Source organism: Rattus norvegicus, chromosome 1, assembly GCF_021556685.1.
Source record: "Rattus norvegicus strain SHRSP/BbbUtx chromosome 1, alternate assembly SHRSP_T2T, whole genome shotgun sequence".
Taxonomy (NCBI): Eukaryota; Metazoa; Chordata; class Mammalia; order Rodentia; family Muridae; genus Rattus; species Rattus norvegicus.
Window position 1 is genome coordinate 26,831,769 of NC_141534.1, and position 19,796 is coordinate 26,851,564.

The 19,796-nt window shown below is 36.5% G+C and overlaps 1 protein-coding gene and 1 pseudogene across 3 annotated transcripts in view; one reads left to right on the top strand and one right to left on the bottom strand.

Annotated features, from left to right (window-relative positions):
• Nucleotides 1-19,796, top strand: part of Nkain2 (sodium/potassium transporting ATPase interacting 2) — a 1,205,517-nt gene that overhangs the window by 964,139 nt on the left and 221,582 nt on the right.
• On the bottom strand, nt 14,692-15,492 carry Dr1-ps1 (down-regulator of transcription 1, pseudogene 1; annotated as a pseudogene).

Genomic DNA, 19,796 nt, shown 5'->3' on the forward strand with positions numbered 1-19,796 from the left:
GTATATTCATTACAAATTAATTTTTCATTTTCCTGGATATTTTGATCTGACACTGATTGAATTTGTAGATGCAGATCTCTTAGACAAAAATGTATAACTACTTTCCAGAAATAATATTTTACCGAAAACTAAACGTCAAAACAAGTTATCAAGCTCAATGACCACAATATCTAATTACATGAATTTTATTGACTTAATGTATCTACACTAGACATTTGTTATCTCCAACAAGGATTTATACCAATTATTAGTAATTGAATATATTTAGACTCTAATCTACGATGTTAGGCACTCAGCCACATAAAGCAGTTGTATAGAGAAGGACTATAAGGCCCAGTGCATTATGGTAAACCATGATAGAAAGTTCCAGACACAGATAACATAAGGGCACTGACCTTATGTTACCACTGACAAATTGAGCACAGGAACTGCAAACGTACTTGGATAATTTTGGACGGGTGGATATAGTTGCTATAAATTACTTGAGTTCTTTCAAAAAATCTCTCAAAAAATCAAATATTTTTACTCCTTCATTTTTTTTCTTAACCTTAGTGATTTCAGACAGGCTTGTATATTTCCCTTGAAACAGAATGATTAACATGGACCCAAGTAGGGAGAAATCAAATTATATAGTTAACAACAAGTAAAGCTTAAATCCATACCAAGTGACAGTGTAGCACTAGGGAAAATTAATTGACGTATTTTAGAGTGAAAGGAGTCAGATGTGTCAGGTCTGAATTAAGCCTTAGGATCCTCAATAAATTTCATCTCTTTTATGGCTCAATTTCTGAAATGTAGAGCTACTCGAAATCACATAAGCATAACCTAAAGCAGTAAGTAAACTTTTAAGCATTTAACTAGATTAAATTCTTAAATTGCTGGCTTTTGGTAACAAACTACTATAGTTTGACTTTTGAATTATCCTCAAAGGCCAATGAGTTAAAAAGTTTTGGTTCTCCACTATAATGCTGTTGGGAGGTGATGGAACCCTGAAAAGAATGAGGCATTATGGGTGCTCATTCTTAGGACACTGGGGCACACCCTGTAAAGGAACAACAGACCTTGGTGTTTGGTCAACCATGCACCCCCACCATTACCATGCACAACCCAAAGAAACCAGTCTATTTAGCCATATTTGACAAGAACCACACCCCTAAATTAAAAGTGTGAGTAGAGCTCAAAGCTTTTTTCAGTTCATGTTCATCATATCAGGTAGATAAACATTATACTGGAAATTGACTAAAAATTCCTTTTATATACATAGTGCAAATTTTAATCATTCCTTGATTCTGGCTATAATCATTTGGGGTTGAAAAATATTTAAATGCATCCATTAAGTGATGTTGGTAGCCCTAATAGAGATTCTCAAAACAACCCTAACCTTGACCAGTGCCAAACAGAACATTGTGCAGTATTTTTTTTTAGCTAAATTTGGAGGGTTGTCAGTGGATTAAGCTTACTAACAATTGAAAATAGCTGTCTACAGACTTAAAATGCAAGTGTATTTTTATAGATTAACTTGGATGGATTAGATAAACTGATATAGTAGGATAACTTTTCCCTATTTAAACGGTAACGAATAATGAGCACAGGAAACATTATATTGTAATATCTGGTTTTTGTTCCACTTTTTTTTTCAAGTCAAATAAAAGCATTGTAGCTTTTAAATACAACTTTGGCTTTGTCAGGCCAGCTGACCTGTGTGAGATGAGCACTAGTAACAGTAGAAAATAATTACACGGCCTGACACCACTGCTATCAGGGCACCTCTAAAGCCCTCTAGACAAATTCAGGAGCTTGAACCACTCGATAACTCCCACTAGAGTTAAGTATAAAAATTATTTTGATCCTTCTGACTTTAGATATATCTTTAACTATTTTAAGGCATTGAAGCACTCTGTTCTAGTCCTCCAGATGATTAAACTCAAATAGTCAACAATGTTTTTCAGATAATCTATGCTTTGGATCCTATAGCTAACCAGGACACACAGTTGAGATATCATTAAATCAGGGATTCATGTCTTAATGAAAATCATCTGCTTAGAGAATTGTGAATGATCCTATATGAGAAGATTAGATGTCAGGCAATTCCTTGTGTCTCCTAAAGAAAAATAGTCAGTTGCCTTAGTATTCTGTCAGGTGTATTATTATTTATGTAGCTTATGTACAAAGTTCAAATCCTACCACCATATTTTTATATATAATTTTCAATTTAGTAATATGTACTTTCAAGTTTCTGCCTTGTTTACACGTACAAACAAGCATTTTCTTGGTGAATTATGTTGCTATTTCTTTCTTTAAGACTTCTCAAGACATTTCTAGATAATCCTAAGGGAGTCAATGTGATGAAATAGAAAAAAAAAACCAGGTTGTGAAATGGTGACACCTTTGTTTAGACAAAATGAACCTGGTTGGGAATGCTGATGGTGTCAATATCATGTCAAATAAACCATGAATCTCTGACCCACCTCCCTCCTTTCATCTCTTATCTGCTGGAGCAAAATCATTTCTTTATTTCTTCTGCCTTGTCTGCACCCTCAAACTAGACTTTGGCGCCCTTTCAAATGTCTCAGGGGACTATCCTCATTTTTCTAAAGGACATTAAAAGTTTAATGTTTCTTTAAAATTAATGACGAACAATATTTTTTTCCCAAAGGGCTTCTTAACATTCGCTTTTGAATTGTGATATTTTCATTAGCATCCTTTGGCCTAGCCATGTTACAAAAGATACAGAGAGTTCTTTGGAAGTGATCCAGATGAAATAAATACATATACTTAAAGGTATTTTATTTAGACCTAGAGGTTTATTTATATATGTCTCCACAAATTCTAAGCTGCATTGATCTATGCGCTAGCCAGGATAAAACAAATCAAGATAGAAACCTTACCACTTAAAAATAATTCTCTCATGAGAATCAAGTACAACTAAAATATCCCTAAAAGCTTCTTCGTCCAAAAGCATGACAAATATAACCGCTCTAAATGCAGGGTGCAGTGTATTTCAGAAAAGACTTGGTAAAGCACCTGAAAGGACATATCAAGGTCTTCCCTTGTGCTCAGAAGGCTTCGAAAAAGCACTTGGAAATGTTTTTAATTAATTGAATACATTATATCTTCATTCAAAAACTCTATTATATTTTTCTTAAACATCCTTTAAGATATTGAATATGGTATTTAATTTTTATTATAATTATTTCTATGTATATGAACACATGCAAGTAAACACACACACACACACACACACACACACACACACACACACACTCACTCACTTGCAAAAGCATGGGTTTGAATACCACAGGTTAAAAGGCAACTAAACTCATGGGAATTGGTTCTCTTCTTCCACAATGGTGATCCTAAGGATTAAACTCAAGCTGTTAGGCTCACACCTTTGCTGAGTTATCTAGTTAGTATCCAAATAGGTAGTGATTGATTGATAGGGTGTAATTGATAACTCTGCTTATCCTTGAGATATAACAAGGAACAGAAGAAAAGCATAGTATCAGATAATATATTCTTCTGAAATCTTAGTTCCTTCATAAAAAATAATTTCATACAGATATATGTACCATCAGCCTTATTTTCTATTAAATAAAGATAGCAATATCCAAGTAGCATGGACTAGCCAACAAACACATATGTTTTTATTGTGTTTCCTTTCTTTAACAAACATTGCTAATATTTAGCACAAGTTTCAGAATTTATAACCAGCCATGGGGTATCACTATCACCTTCAAAAAAAGATTAATAGATACTTTACAGAGAAATTTTGTTGACTAGCATTTCCTTCTATTTCCAGCTAAACCTTTTCTTAACTGGCTACAGTAGAGGTATGGCTCAGAAGTCCACAATGAATAACAAAAGCATTTGACTTATCTCCAGCATCCTGCCATTGGGAGTTATTTCTCCAAATTAGTCTTTCCAGAAATTGAAATAAATGTTGAGAAGGATGTACATCCTTATTAATATCTCTGATAACGAATTCAAGAAGGAGAGACTTTGAACTAGAAGTCAAAATGAGATCAGCATCCTGAGTCAAATGTGTTGACAAGTTGAAGTCTTCAGAGTCAGGCACACCATGCTCTACAAGTCAGAATTTCTACAACTTGGAAAATGACAGTGACAGGTGGATATTGTCTACATTTATAGGTGGCATATGACAGGCGGTAATAATGAGAAACTATTAAAAAGGATGCTCAGCTTTCCCTACATGTCACCAACCCTTCTGTATCTTTAACTCCTCTGCGCCTCCATGCTGATTAAAACTCCTCATGAATGTGCTCAAACAATAGTGAGATGGTAGCCTACAGGAGAGCGTCAAAATGGCAGCAACATGTCTGAAAATAGCTAGCCTGTTCTTTAGCTTACTGAGCCCCTGGAGACAATATAGATCACTTTTCAAAGCTTTTACAGAAGAAAAGGAACAGTTACAATATGATAGAAGATACCTGTGGTGAAGGAACAAATGATGAACTGAGAACCAGCAGGGAAGGATGCCTGGAGAGGTACCACCACACCACAAACCATAATGCCCAGGAGAAGTTGGTCCTTCATTTTGAAACCAGCTGAGGAAATTCTGCTCTTAGCATCTGCTCATGACTGTGGGAAACAGAGAAGAGTAATTTCTGCCAAATTCAGATGCCATTCGTAGTCAGTGATCCTAATTTTGAAAGTTAAGAAAAAGAAAAGAAAAATAGCAACATTAAACCCAGAGGTTTAATTAACTCCAGTGTAGAATGCAGTCTTTTTTACAAAATTCTTTTTCCCCTCTCCTTTTTTTTCTTAGTCATCCCCTGCCCTCTGCCTGTCTATTGTCAGCTCTTAGTTCTGTTCTCCAGCTGAGAGTTAATAAATGTTTCAGCAGAACCAGTGACTATATTGTCTGTGTACCTTAATTGTAAGAAAAATGCAACTGACCGAGATGCCACCTATCCATCGGTACTGAAAACTGAACAAATGCGAGGCATAACGTGGTGACATTGAAGGGAAGGCTAAACAAGAAATACTCATTGAAACAGATATCCTGAAGTATATATTTAGATGTTTGGGTTATTACTAAGAGGTATTAAGGCAATTTCACTAAAAAGAGTTTTGAAGCAATGTTTGATATAAAAGATAAAGCTCAACTATTAGATAACAGAAAACATTTTGCCTAACAAAGTGTTAATAAGATGCTGAAAGGTAAAACGATCAATGACCTTTGCTGGAACATGTTTAAAAAATAGTCACACATGACTAATAAAAATCTAATGCCTTTGGGCTCTCGATACTTTGTAGTAACTCTTTAGTAAATACAGCATCGGAAAATACTTCTGGTTCTGGGATTGCTTTTTGTTTGTTTATTTGTTTTTTGTTTATTTTGTTTTTTACACTCAAGCTTTTATTCCCCTCCCGGTCCACCCTCCAACTGTTCCAAATCCCATAACTCTTACCCGCCTCCCACCAGCTACCCCGTCTCCGAGATGAGGTCCCCACCCCACCCTACCCCAACCCCACCAGACCTTTAAACTCCCTGAGGTCTCCAGTCTCTTGAGGGTTAGGTGCATCTTCTCTGATTGAACCCAGACCTGGCAGTCCTCTGTTGTATATGTGTTGGGGACCTCATCTCGCTGGTGTATGCTGCCTGGTTGGTGATCCAGTGTCTGAGTGGTCTCCGGAGTCCAGGTTAATTGAGACTGCTGGTCCTCCTACAGGGTCACCCTCCTCCTCAGCTTCCTCTAGCTTTTCCCTAATTCAACCACAGGGGTCAGCAGTTTCTGTTAATTGATTGGGTACACGTATCTGCATCTGACTGTTTCAACTGTTTGTTGGGTCTTTCAGAGGGCAGTTGTGATAGATTCCTTTTTGTGGGCACTCCTCAGTAATAGCGTCAGACCTTGGGGCCTCCCTTGAGCTGGATTCTACTTTGGTCTGTCACTGGACCTTCTTTTCCTCAGGCTCTTCTCCATTTCCATCCCCGCATTTCTTTCAGACAGGAAGAATTATGGGTCAGAGCTTTCACTGTGGGATAGCAACCCCATGTTTCACTTGATGCCCTGTCTTCTGCTGGAGATGGGCTCTACAAGTTCCCTTTCCCCACCGTAGGGCATTTCATCTAGGGTCCCTCCCTTTGAGTCCTGAGAGTCTCTTACTTCTCTGGTCTCTGGTACATTCTGGAGGGTCGGTCCTTCCAACCTCCTACTTTCTGAGGTCACCTGTTTCCATTCTTTCTGCTGTCCCTCAGAGCTTCAGTCCTCTTCCCCCACCCAAATACCAGACCATGTTCCCCTCTCCCCCATCCCCTTTCTCTCCGAGGTCTCTCCCTCCTGCCTTGTGGTTGCTTTCTTCTCCTTCCCGAGTGGGACTGAGGCATCCTCACTTAGACTCTTCAGCTTGTTGACCTTTTTGAGTTCTGTGGACTGTATCTTGGGTATTCTATACTTTTGGCTAATATCCTATTAGTGAGAACATACCATTCATGTCCCTTTGGGTCTGAGTTACCTCACTCAGGATATTTTCTAGTTCCATCCTTTTCCCTCAAAGCTCAGGATGTCCTTGTTCTTAATAGCTGACTAGTAGTATTCCATTGTGTACATGAACCACATTTTCTGTATCCATTCTTCTGTTGTGGGACATCTGGGTTGTTTCCATTCTGGCTACCACAAATAAGGCCACTATGAACATAGTGGAACACGTGCCCCTGTGGCATGGTGGGGCATCTTTTGGGCATATTCCCTAGTCTTGGTCCATCTTATGTTCCCCACTCAGTTTTACAATGTTTCTTCTTGGAATATCCAAGTCATATCTATAAAGCTACAATGAAGTTGTTGTATCTCTAAAATGTTGATCACTTTGGATTCATTCTACTTAATTTCCCCTTTTCCACATGTTGGAGGATTTATCTAACCATAGCCCTTTGATCAGGCTCAAAATATTTCCAAGTATTAAATTCTTAGAAGTTCTACGCACAGACTGTCCACAATCCTCACTACGTTTTGTCTTTCTATATAGTCCTATAGAGAGATAATAAACTCCATAAGGTCATATACACTGTCTTACCCAATGCATCATAGTGGTCTTGTAGAATGGTTTGTGTATAGCATAAGAGTGATTATTTTTGCAGTACTATGCTCTGAACCAAAGACCTAAGACATACTAAATAACTCTAGTACTGAGTTACCCAATCAGCCCTTTGACTTATGACATAAAGTCACAATGTATTTTAGTCTTGTCTTGGACTTTCTAAATAGTCCAGGTAGACCTCTGACTCATGATCCTCCTGCTGCCTCTCGACAACGGCTTATAGTTATCGTTACCTGCCTGCACATCCAGGAAAGCACAAGGATAATAACCAAAATGATTAACTATAGGCTACAATAACTGGAAAAATATGTTTCCGTCCTCTTTAAAATTAACTAGGATACTCTGAAATGGAAGCATTTTGTTGTTCTTTTGTTTTTTTGTTTTGTTTTGTTTTGTTTTGTTTTTTGTTTTTTGTTTTAATCCAGAAGGAATAGGTTATGGAAAACTCCAGAAATTCAAGATACTATTTTAAAGTTTTTCTTCACCTTACTCCTTCTCTCTGCATTCTCATGTCTACAGTATTAGTTCTGATTTGCCTACCTTCATAACAGACTCTTCTTTAAATGCCTTTTGCTGTGAGAGTGCTTTAGCTTTCTATTCAAATACTGAAATGCCACTGGTATAATTTTCTCATTTACTTGTCAACTTTTTTTCATCAAGTGCTCATTATTTGTTGAGCAATTAAGCTTCTTGCAATGACCTGAATACATAAAGCCTATGTCAGAAACAAAGTTTTTGTGTTAATAACAGCTTTTGGGTACCACATTGGCCCTTCTTGTTTTGAAAAATGACATGACCAATAATGAACTTTTGAAAACTTACTGAGACATGAATAAACATACTGATATAAATTTTTGTCACTATTCTCATCTATGTATATAATTATGAAATATTTTATTAGATTTCCACATTTATATATCTTATAATTCTGAGCTGGTTTGGCTTTTCCTGGAAAAATATCTTGTACATAAAATTTTCATTTATTGTTTTCTACCTTGTGCTGTGCCACCAAGACTTGTTTAATGTATCAGAAATCATAATTTTGAGCTGAACTTACAAATGCACAGGATTAAATAATCAGCTATTATGCACAAAGCAAATCACATTCAGGAATTGCTATTGTCACTAAAATAGAATCCCCAAAAGATCTATGGATTGTCCTTTTCATAGGCAAGAATTTTTGGTTGTGGTTTAAACACTGAACACACCAAGAGTTTATAAATTTCATCCATCACCATGGCCCACCAAGGTTCAAGTGGTATCTTGGAAGAAATACCAGAGTGAACACATGAAGAAGAGGGGGGAGGGGTACTGAGAAGTGGTCTTATGACATGGCAAGGCTTTCAAAGACATAAACTTATAGCAGCTGAGGTTACTTGCATAAGACATGCCCAAGATCAAATCCAGCCAAACCCCAGCTAGATCATGTAAAGGTTCTTGTACCTCCAAACTTAGCCAGGGGCTATCTACAGTTGACATCTGCTGAGGAAAGGAGTATTAGTCTCAAATTTAGAATGCTAGAATTTCCATATTTTGTTAATAGCATGACACTCATTGACATACACACATATACACAGCACTAACTGGGTTTACTGACTTATTTTTAAAGATGGAATCGAGAGAGAGAGAGAGAGAGAGAGAGAGAGAGAGAGAGAGAGAGATTTCTTAGTATCCTGTGTAAAATAACATAGCATCTTTTATTCTATTGCCTGTCTTTTGGTCACACTGTTTATTTAATGAACACATTTATTTCTACTATTTATAGCAAAATCCTTAAGTCTTTTTTGATATATTAAATATTTGTTTGTCATCTCTTTTCCTCCAAATTCACCATTTCCAAGCATAAACACTGCTTTTGGTATATAATTGACCCCTGACACATACTTTAATGTTATTTAATTAGTTATCTACCTACTTGATAAAAATAAACAACTTTGATTAATTAAAAACCGATTAATACATATAATTTTATATGACAGTCAAAGTATGAAAGAAAGGAAACTCATCAAAAATAGAATACTAAATATATCCATAAAAATATGAACTATTATAAATTTGAAGCCCAAGAAGTAGGAAGACCAAAATGTGGATGCTTCAGTCCTTCTTAGAAGGGAGAACAAAATACTCATGGGAAGAAATACAGGGACAAAGAGTGGAGCGGGGACTGAAAAAAAGGTCATCCAGAGACTTCCCCAATTGGCGATCCATCCCATATGTACCCTCCAAACCCAGTCACTATTGCTGATGCCAAAAAGTGCTTGCTGACAGGAGCGAGATATGGATGACTCCTGAGAAGCTCTGCCAGAGCCTTACTGATACAGATGAAGATGCTTGCAGTTAACCATCGGACTGATCAAGGGGACTCCAATGGAGGAGTTAGAGAAAAGACTGAAGGAAGAAGAACAACAATATCAACCAATCAAACCCAACCAGAGCTACAAGGAACTAAACCATCAACCAATGAGTACACATGGAAGGACCCATGACTCCAGCCACACATGTGGCAGAGGATGGCATTGTCCAGCATCAAAGGAAGGAAAAGCCCTTGGTCCTGTGAAGGCTTGTTTCCCCAGTGTAGAGTAATGCCAGGGTATTGACTTTGGAATGGGTGGATGGGAGTAGGATCATCCTGATAGAAACAGGGGAAGGGGAGGTGGTATAACAGAGATGGGAAAGGGGATAACTTTTGAAATCTAAGTATATAAAATATCCAAGAAAAATAAAATTATTAAAAATTAAAAAGAAAAGAAATGCAAAGTATTTCAAAAATGCTTCAATATTTGACTGAAAATATTTTTCAAGTTACCAGGCAGTGTGACTTTTTTTTTAATTGTAATTTTTTATTTACATTTTAAATATTATCCCATTTTCTGGTTTCCCTTCCAGAAACCCGCTATCCCACGCCACCACCTCGCTTCTATGAAGGTGCTCCTTCACCTACCCACCTACTACCTCCCACCTCTCTGCCCTGGCATTCCCCTACACTGGGACATTGAGCCTTCTTCATAGGACCGAGGGCCTCTCTTCCCATTGATGCCCAACAAGGCCATCCTCTGCTACATATGCGGACGGAGCCATAGGTCCATTCCTGTGTTCTCTTGGGATGGTAGTTTTGTCCCTGGGAGCTCTGGAGAGTGGGGTTTCGATTGCTTGGAAATATTTAAGAATGATTTTAGTGAAAAAAATAAAAATATAACCAATATGAAAGTAAAGATAAGGAGATAAGAGGTCAAGCATGGAATTAAAATACTTGACTATTAGAATTTCCTAAAGTAATGAAGGAATTGGAAAATAAAAAATACCATGCAAGAATAATTCCAAAACTGAAAAGCTATTAAATGCTCTAAAACTAAATGAAAAAAGTCTACCACAATTCTTCCTTACATAATTTCAGAAGGTAAGGCAACAGGCATATTTTTATGTTATTATGCCTCAAAAATATAAAATATAACTAAAATTGGCATTAACTATATACATGTATTATCAATGAATATATGAATATTTAGCAAGACTATTAAAAATTTAATTAGTATGGTAATTCTCTATGATCTTAATTATCTGTAGAAAAAGAGGAGGTAATATAATATTTAAAATATAAAGGAAGCATATTAACTTGGATAAAATTTTAATTTAAAAATTGCTTCAGACAAATCCAATCCAAAGAAGATATAAAGATTCTGGAGTGGGGGTGTACATTTAATGATATCATCACATTGCTCTATTCATGCTTTGATATTTAAAATATTGTCTAGCTTAAAACAAAGAGCCGAAAGTGGCAAAAAATGAAAATAAGTTACTTAAAAATTTCACTTTGGATGTTGGGAAAAAGTCTCCATGTTTATTATCAATAGAAGAAAATGCACAAGATTGAGGGTATGTGACTATTGATAAAATATTTGAAAATACTTATTAAAAGATATGTGGAAATATATTCATGCCTATAGAATATTATGTAAAAGTAATTTGACAAAGGTGACCGTGATTGTCATCGTGGAGGCTTACTGCTGAGTAACCTCACCCTTTCTGAACTCTGGCATGTCTGGTTAGCTGCTGTGGACCAAACGCCTCTCCATGCTGACTGATTCAATCTGGCTTCTCTTAGCTTCTGGCTGAAATGCTCCGCTCCCCCTCATACTTAGTTTGGCAATATGTTCTCATCTTTGGCCTCAATCTCATTCTCTGGCCCATTCTGTATTCACCTATGTCTATCTTGCTCTCTCTGCAACCTATCTCTGTAAAACTGTCCCTGGAAAAATGCCTCAGAACTCCTCAAACTGGACTATCATAAACTCCACTCCACAGCCCTGCCTCTTAACCAAGCTGACTGAGTAGAACTCACATGCCTCTGTCTTCTGAGGGCAAGGATTAAGAGCCTGTGCCACCACGCCTCTTCTTAAACTTTTCTTTAAAATTTGCTCTATACGAAGCTGGTCTTGAACTCTGATATCTTCTTGCCTGTGTCTCTTGTCACTAAAAGCATGTCTGTATTCTAGCCAGATAACACAGACCTGGAAAGTCTATTAATGTGATTCCGTGCCAGAAAAGCCATGTTGCTGGGTTAAAATTCTATGTAAGAGGAATTAACTTTGCATCACAACACATACCTTAGAAAAACTAGCTTGAAAAGAGAAAATGTTTATTTTGACCCATAGTTTTTGAAGTTTAATTTCAAACATTTGGTTCCAATACTTTTGTTTTTTATTTTGTTTTTTTATAAAACACATCAGAATTTTATTGCTTGAAGAACACAGCATATGAAATCACAAAAACATCAAAATTAAAAGTCACTAGGCTTCAAACATATAATACATTATCAGATGCAGTAAAATATTAATTAGCCTGAAGTCTGCATCAGAAAAGAAAGGTATGGAAAATTATTCAAGTTGTTTACTTGAGAAACATATACTTAAAACAAAATAAAAGAATGTTAAAGTACAAATTAGAAAAGCCAAAAGTGACTAACTTATTTCTGTAAACTAAACTAACTACCTTTGGTACTTAACCTTTTTGAAAAAAATGATTCCTTCTATTTTTTCCAAACATATCATGGGCAGACCCATGAAATACCTTGAAATAACTTCAACATAAAACATTCAGCAAAATTACCACCCTTTTTACTACCTTTTTGTTATAGGGGGCAAAGAATATCTGACAAATGCATAATAATATGCCCATAAATTTCCCTTCTAAAACTGAAAATATGTATATTAAGAAGTCTAATACTTCTACACATTTCTTAGCTCTCAAAATTGAAATCCTAGCAGCTAGAATCTCTTCTGGGACTTAGTGAATAGAGATATCTAAATGTCTTGGCAACTGACATGAAAAGTTAATGACTTATATTATGTTAGGTAGCATTTTTCTCTTTCCAGAATATAAGTAATATGCTATTTCACCAAATACACTGTATCCCTCTCACAAACACTATTACATTTTATGCACTGAAACCAAATTAAAACTGTTCCCTTTTAACAGGCAAGTTAACATTCACATAGGGCTGGTCAGTTATAACACTTTTTAAGAAAACACAAAACTTTAAAAGCTATCACTAAATTATGATGACAGGGACAATGATGTCTATATCAAAAGTTAGCATTGAATTCTTTAGTAAAGAAAATATAAATGCCACACTGAATCCAACAATAAGTAAACTGCATGTTAAATAAATTATAAATTATATGGCCCTTTTTCATAGCAAACATGTTCATTAGCCTTCATTTATCTCCCCTAGCAAAAGTTTGAATAACCAGGTTTGAATATCTCAGTTAAACCAACAGAACCCAAGCAACTGTCTCATAAGTCCCACCTGTATACTCAAAAAAATGGAACCATTCTGGAAATCAGTCTGGAGGTTCCTCAGAAAATTGGACATTGAACTGCCTGAGGATCCAGCTATACCTCTCTTGGGCATATACCCAAAAGATGCCTCAACATATAAAAGAGACACGTGCTCCACTATGTTCATCGCAGCCTTATTTATAATAGCCAGAAGCTGGAAAGAACCCAGATGCCCTTCAACAGAGGAATGGATACAGAAAATGTGGTACATCTACACAATGGAATATTACTCAGCTATCAAAAACAACGAGTTTATGAAATTCGTAGGCAAATGGTTGGAACTGGAAAATATCATCCTGAGTGAGCTAACCCAATCACAGAAAGACATACATGGTATGCACTCATTGATAAGTGGCTATTAGCCCAAATGCTTGAATTACCCTAGATGCCTAGAACAAAGGAAACTCAAGACGGATGATCAAAATGTGAATGCTTCACTCCTTCTTTAAATGAGGAAAAAGAATACCCTTGGCAGGGAAGGGAGAGGCAAAGATTAAAACAGAGACTGAAGGAACACCCATTCAGAGCCTGCCCCACATGTGGCCCATACATATACAGCCACCCAATTAGACAAGATGGATGAAGCAAAGAAGTGCAGACCGACAGGAGCCGGATGTAGATCGCTCCTGAGAGACACAGCCAGAATACAGCAAATACAGAGGCGAATGCCAGCAGCAAACCACTGAACTGAGAATAGGTCCCCTGTTGAAGGAATCAGAGAAAGAACTGGAAGAGCTTGAAGGGGCTCGAGACCCCAAAAGTACAACAATGCCAAGCAACCAGAGCTTCCAGGGACTAAGCCACTACCTAAAGACTATACATGGACTGACCCTGGACTCTGACCCCATAGGTAGCAATGAATATCCTAGTAAGAGCACCAGTTGAAGGGGAAGCCCTGGGTCCTGCTAAGACTGAACCCCCAGTGAACTAGTCTATGGGGGGAGGGCGGCAATGGGGGGAGGGTTGGGAGGGGAACACCCATAAGGAAGGGGAGGGGGGAGGGGGATGTTTGCCCGGAAACCGGGAAAGGGAATAACACTCGAAATGTATATAAAAAATACTCAAGTTAATAAAAAAAAAATGGAGTCAGCAACTAATACTATGAACAATTACCAAAATGGTTTGAAATCATAAGAATGGTGACAATCTTCAAGATTAGCCAGTCTCTGAAATGGCATAGTGTAGCTCTAGATACGTTATACTGTAACAAGACTAGTCTTTTCTGCTATAAACCAGTAACAAAATCAAAAAGCATAACTCACCAAGTTTATATAAGTACTACTCAATACATTTCCTTCATAGTTATTGAATGTTTTATTTGAGATTTCCTCTAAACAAGTATATTTATCTGAGCATATATAATTGTTACCTGCATATATACTCACATTAAAAGACAAAAAAATAAATACTATATAGAACTGAACTTTTTCACCAACCTAATTCAATGTATTCTCCATTATGCCATGCACCATCTCAATATAAGTTTTCAATTTTAATTCAGTTAAAAGGGCAGAGAAAATACGAATACAGATAAAGAGATCTCTATAAATTTCACTGTATTTTTTATAAACCTGAAGTTCTCTGTAACACCGTTTATTGATCAAATATAAAGGGTCACATTGGTCTAAGATTCCAGAAACACCATGACAAATTCAAAATTGATATTATACTTAATCTTAAATTTTCAATACTCCAAAGTGACAGTTTTACATCTATAGCAGAGTAGTCGAAACCTAACAGCAGATGTCTCTAAAATACCAATGGTAAGTCCACCAAGATGCATTTCTTTCACTGTTTCCTTATAGAGGAAACAGAAGCCCAGATGGTGAATGTCAGATATCATCATCTTCTTCATCATCTTGTGAAGATCTTGCCTGATTTGATGCACTGCCTGGGGCTGCAGAAAGCTGGGCGTGTTGCAACTGCTTGCTGCATTTGAAGCCATTCCTGTTGAGCCAATTCTGCTGTTGCTGCCTAGCTTTTGCAAATAATTCCTGTTCTCTCAATAATTCTTCTTCAGGAATGCCAAGGTTTTCCAAACGAAAACTGGTCTTTCATCTTTTTAATGCTACTGTCTTGAATTCCTATAAGAGTTCTTTTACTTCATCGATGTAAGAGTAAAAGCCCAAACTTTTTCTTTTTTCAATCTGATTTATAACCCAGTGCCGTGCTGACCTGTCTTTCACTTCTCCTCCCCCGAGAGAATTTTATTAGCTATTGCAAGACAAAGAAACCAAACACCTTTGCCATTGATCAAGCCATATTCAGGTCCTAGATTGCCACCTGATATTTATGCTTAATTGCTCCAAATTATAGGCTGAAGTCTTTACAAAAGAAGGCACCTACTCCTGCAGGAAGCCCAAACTTTCTAGTGCTTGAATGACATACTCTGGTGAAATTATCTTCGTTTCTGGCTTGTTACAAATCTTGTGGCTTCAGAAGATATAAGGTGAATGAATTCAGAGGAGCAGTTCACTACCAGCTCTCGGCATCGTTGGCCACCCTGACATTAGGGAGAGTCTCTTTGACCATCTTATTTATAGCAGTTCTGGGGATAGTAAGATCATCATCATTGACAGACGAGGAAGCCATCCTGCCTTCCTGTCTTTCAAGCCACAACTTTTAAAGTCCTCGCCTCTGCTCCACCACTCCACAAAGATTTCTCAATAGGCTATCCCATGAGAGGATTATCCGGGATCAGGGAGGCTCAGAGGAGAGAAACCAGGAAGGAGCAGTCTGGAAGGCAGGGAACACCTACTTTCTCTGGAACTCAGTTGAGTCGCCACATGAAGGAAAACACCATACAAACTTAGATTAAAATCAAAACATAAACTCAATCGCTGGACCCAACTACTAACATCCTAATTAGCAAGCCTTACTAGGTTAAATCCTCCAGTGGCAGATCTTGGCAGATCCTCCATCTAATCGGGACCTCTGGTTCATTACATCTTCTAGCCGTAGCTCTCTCTATTCCTGGCTCCAGTGCTTCTGAAGTTATGCCATGGTAGCCTCTGACGGTGAGGTGTTACGGTGGAGCCAAGTTGCAAACTATGTGGTCAGAATGCAGAAATGGAAAGAAGGAACCAGTGTATCTTCTGGTCATGTCCACAATGATCCAACCTTTTACTCTCTGTCACTTTCCAATACTATCATCCTGGGTACTAAGTCTTAAATACTCTTTTTATTTCAGATCCAATCTACAGAAAATGCAATAACCAGTCCATCCCACTTGGTCAATTTCAAAAGCTCCTCGGATTTCCATTATGACATAATTTCTTCTAGAGCTGTTATCCATTATTAATTGTGAAGAACTGTAGCTCAAAGGGAAGTTTACAAGATAGCACTTTACAGATTAGTACATGCTCAAATCTCCATGAATTTTACAAAGCATTCACCTAATGCTAGTAGATATCTTTTGTTCTCTAAACAAACTGTAGCTATTCAGCAGAAGTTTCCTAAATTTGTTTTGGCATAAGACTTTCTAACTGTAGGATTAAAGCTGGAATATAATGAAGAAATACCCATACATTCTATGAGAAAAATGACCTTCAAACAAGAAATATATCCAGCTAAAATATTAACTAATATAAAAAGACATAAAAAGCACATTTAAACTTAAAATCATTCACCTATTCTTAAGGAAGCGATGGACGATGTATTTTGCATTACAAAAGAAGAAATAAGATAAGAAAAGACGTGAGAAGTGTTCAAGAGAAATTACTCTTGACACTTATTTTTAAAATGGCAAGAAAAATTGTACTTGAACTACTGTAGTAGGGGAGAGAAACTTTTGTTGAACTGACATCAATTTCAAGTTAACTAGAAATAGAAAGCTATTGAGTTATTGAATAAAGACTTAAATAATATTTTCCACCTTATAATAGGGGAGACAAATTGACCTCAACAATTTGTAGACAAAGGGTAGCAGATTATAAATGATAGGAAAATACTAGAACATAGTAGAGAGATAAGTCAACGTTCTTCATCCATCTGTGTTTTATTTGTCTCTGAACAATTATCCATAGCATGCTCACTATGTTTTCAAGAAGATGAACTTAACCTGTGACAATGGGCTATTATTGATTTTTACAATAACATTTTACAGGTTTGACTCCCAAACTCTCTAAAATCTACCACTGGGTAGTGGAAAATTTACACCTGGAAAGCAGTGAGAGAAAAATTATATTGTAAAATTGAAAAAGTCAAATTTCTACAGTAATATTGGCCAGAGCCCGTCTAAACTGTATTCTACCTCAAGTTTAAAATAGCTGGGGTGAACAGTAAGGCTATCTTGAACAGGTACAAGAAACTGGGCATCTTACCTAAGAGGGATTCAGTTCTGATTAATCGGGTATCATATTTACTTCTATTCATCAGCTATCAGGGAGCATTTCAGAAGAGGGAGAAGAAAGGTTTTACAAGCCAGAGGATCAGGGCTTCTGCTGTGAGATTGTGTCTCCCAGTAATGTCAGAAGCCAAGCCCACAAAGTCTCACCAACATGGTTTCTGAAACATGAGCTGAATAAGAACACCAATGACAAAACAAATGAGGGAAAGTTCCCAAGGTCTTAACATTACATAAACAGGAGGAGGAGGAGCAGGAGGAGGAGGAGCAGGAAGAGGAGGAGCAGGAGGAGGAGGGGGGAAAGGGAAGAGGAAGAGGAGGAGGAGGAGGAGGAGGAGGAGGAGGAGGAGGAGGAGGAGGAGGAGGAGGAGGAGGAGGAGGAGAAGAAGAAGAAGAAGAAGAAGAAGAAGAAGAAGAAGAAGAAGAAGAAGAAGAAGAAGAAGAAGAAGAAGAAGAAGAAGAAGAAGAAGAAGAAGAAGAAGAAGAAGAAGAAGAAAACTATGGAAATCTTAAAGGGGAGACATGATTGTCCCAAGGAAAGAACCATCAACTAGTTGTCAAGTATGAAGCAGTCACACCTAAAAAACACGTATCAATAACTTTGTGTGGAATGATGAGGTAATGTTTAGGAACATATGTGTATATACATAAACATATGACCATGCAGCAACAATTAACAAGAGAGGCCATGAATTTGAAAAAATAGAGAATGGTATATTGGAGAGTTTGTAAGGAAGAAATGTCATAGTGAGAAATATACATGTAGGCCTATAAGACCATCAATACAATATTGATCTGGTTCAAAATAATAATAAGTAAACATGCATTAAAAACGCTATGGAGCCCAAAGGCACCTGAATCCAGGGCTTTTCCAGGTCATGGGTCCCCCCAGCAAAAGAACAAACATATAAAAATAAATCAGAATTACTTAAAATAGGCTATCATGGGGAAATTAGTTTTGAATTAGTCTTTACAATTCTGTTCATCAGTTTAAAAAGAATGTGCACTGTGCAGAGTACTTTGAAGTTATATATAATATTGTATTTAATATTGATATACATGTGTATATGTATAAACATATGCCTGTAATGTATATATATGTATATATATATATACAATTTTAAAATATCTTAAAGTAATTAAAATTGAAAGAAATTAGAAAAACATATGGAATGCAGGAAAATTTTTAACTACTTATAAGGGAATTTATAGCACAGAAAGCTAGGAAGTAAAACCTAAAATCAATACTGTAAGTTTCTTATTTAACATATCAGTATAAGAATAACAAATTCCAAATTAAGAAGAAAATTATTTTTTATTTAGAAGAAAAATCAATAATGGTAAAATAAGAAATCTACAGAGGACAACAATAAAATGAAAAGCTTTCTATTTGAAAAATAGTGTAAATGAATTCAGTATAGAATGTGTGTGTGTGTCTGTGTGTGTGATGTGTCTGTGTGTTTGTATGTATGAGAGAATGAGAGAAAGAAAGAGAAAGAGAACATGAGAGAGAACAAATGCTAATACCCTAAATGAACAGGAATATTATTATAGATCATCTATAGACAATGAAAGAGGCTACAATGTAATGTTATTAATAACTCTGCACCCATAAATTCAATTGCCCTGATAAATTTGCTAAATGATGAATAGATATGAAGTCCAATATCTATTAACAAAAATTCAATCAGTAACAGATTTTCAAGATAAGAACCCAGCCTAAAGGGGTTCACTGGTTAATTTGTCCCAACATTTAGTAAAGAACTTTTATCAATTAACTTTTGCTTCTTGCAGAAGGTAGAATCAGGGAACATACTGTCCTTCTTTATTCTAGTTCGCATTACCTCAATTCCAAATCAAAAGACATTGCAAAAACCACTGCTGTGTCAACATGCCTACATGAGATGCTAAAAAATCAGTTCTAATAATGAATAAAATAATTACAGACCGTGAACAAGAGTGAATTATCTTAGTAGAGTAATGTTGATTCAATACTTAAAATGACTTAAAATAATACAACATATCAGTATGCTTATTGAGAAAGCTTCCTACAAGGACTAAAGAATGAAGCATACCATTCCAAGATTCATTTCATGGAACCTTAGCTAGGATAGCTAGGTTAGCTAGGGTAGCAAGATAAATTAAGTCTCCTTGGTGTCTATGTACAGATCTTTGGCCTTTAATACCACAGAAAGCATGAGGTGAGTAGGTGGATAAGGCTGAGTCCTGGATGATGTGTTGAGTCAACTGTGAAATGTTGATATATCTTCTTTCTACTTAATTTTTTCCTGGAAGTATGACTAACATTCCTAAAGTAGGCTGTGTTCTTTCAGTAGCAAATGACTGGCTATATTCATCTTCCGGTCCGTTCTATCTAAATTCCACTTTGTATCTCATGTCTAGAACACATTTTTACAAGGTTAAAGAAAAAAAACACATTATCATAATGGAAAAGAAAAGCTTGATGATACCCAACATCCATTCATGATTTACATAAATAAAATACAAATTAGCAATAGAGTGAGGCTCAGCTAGATAGAACAAATCTAAA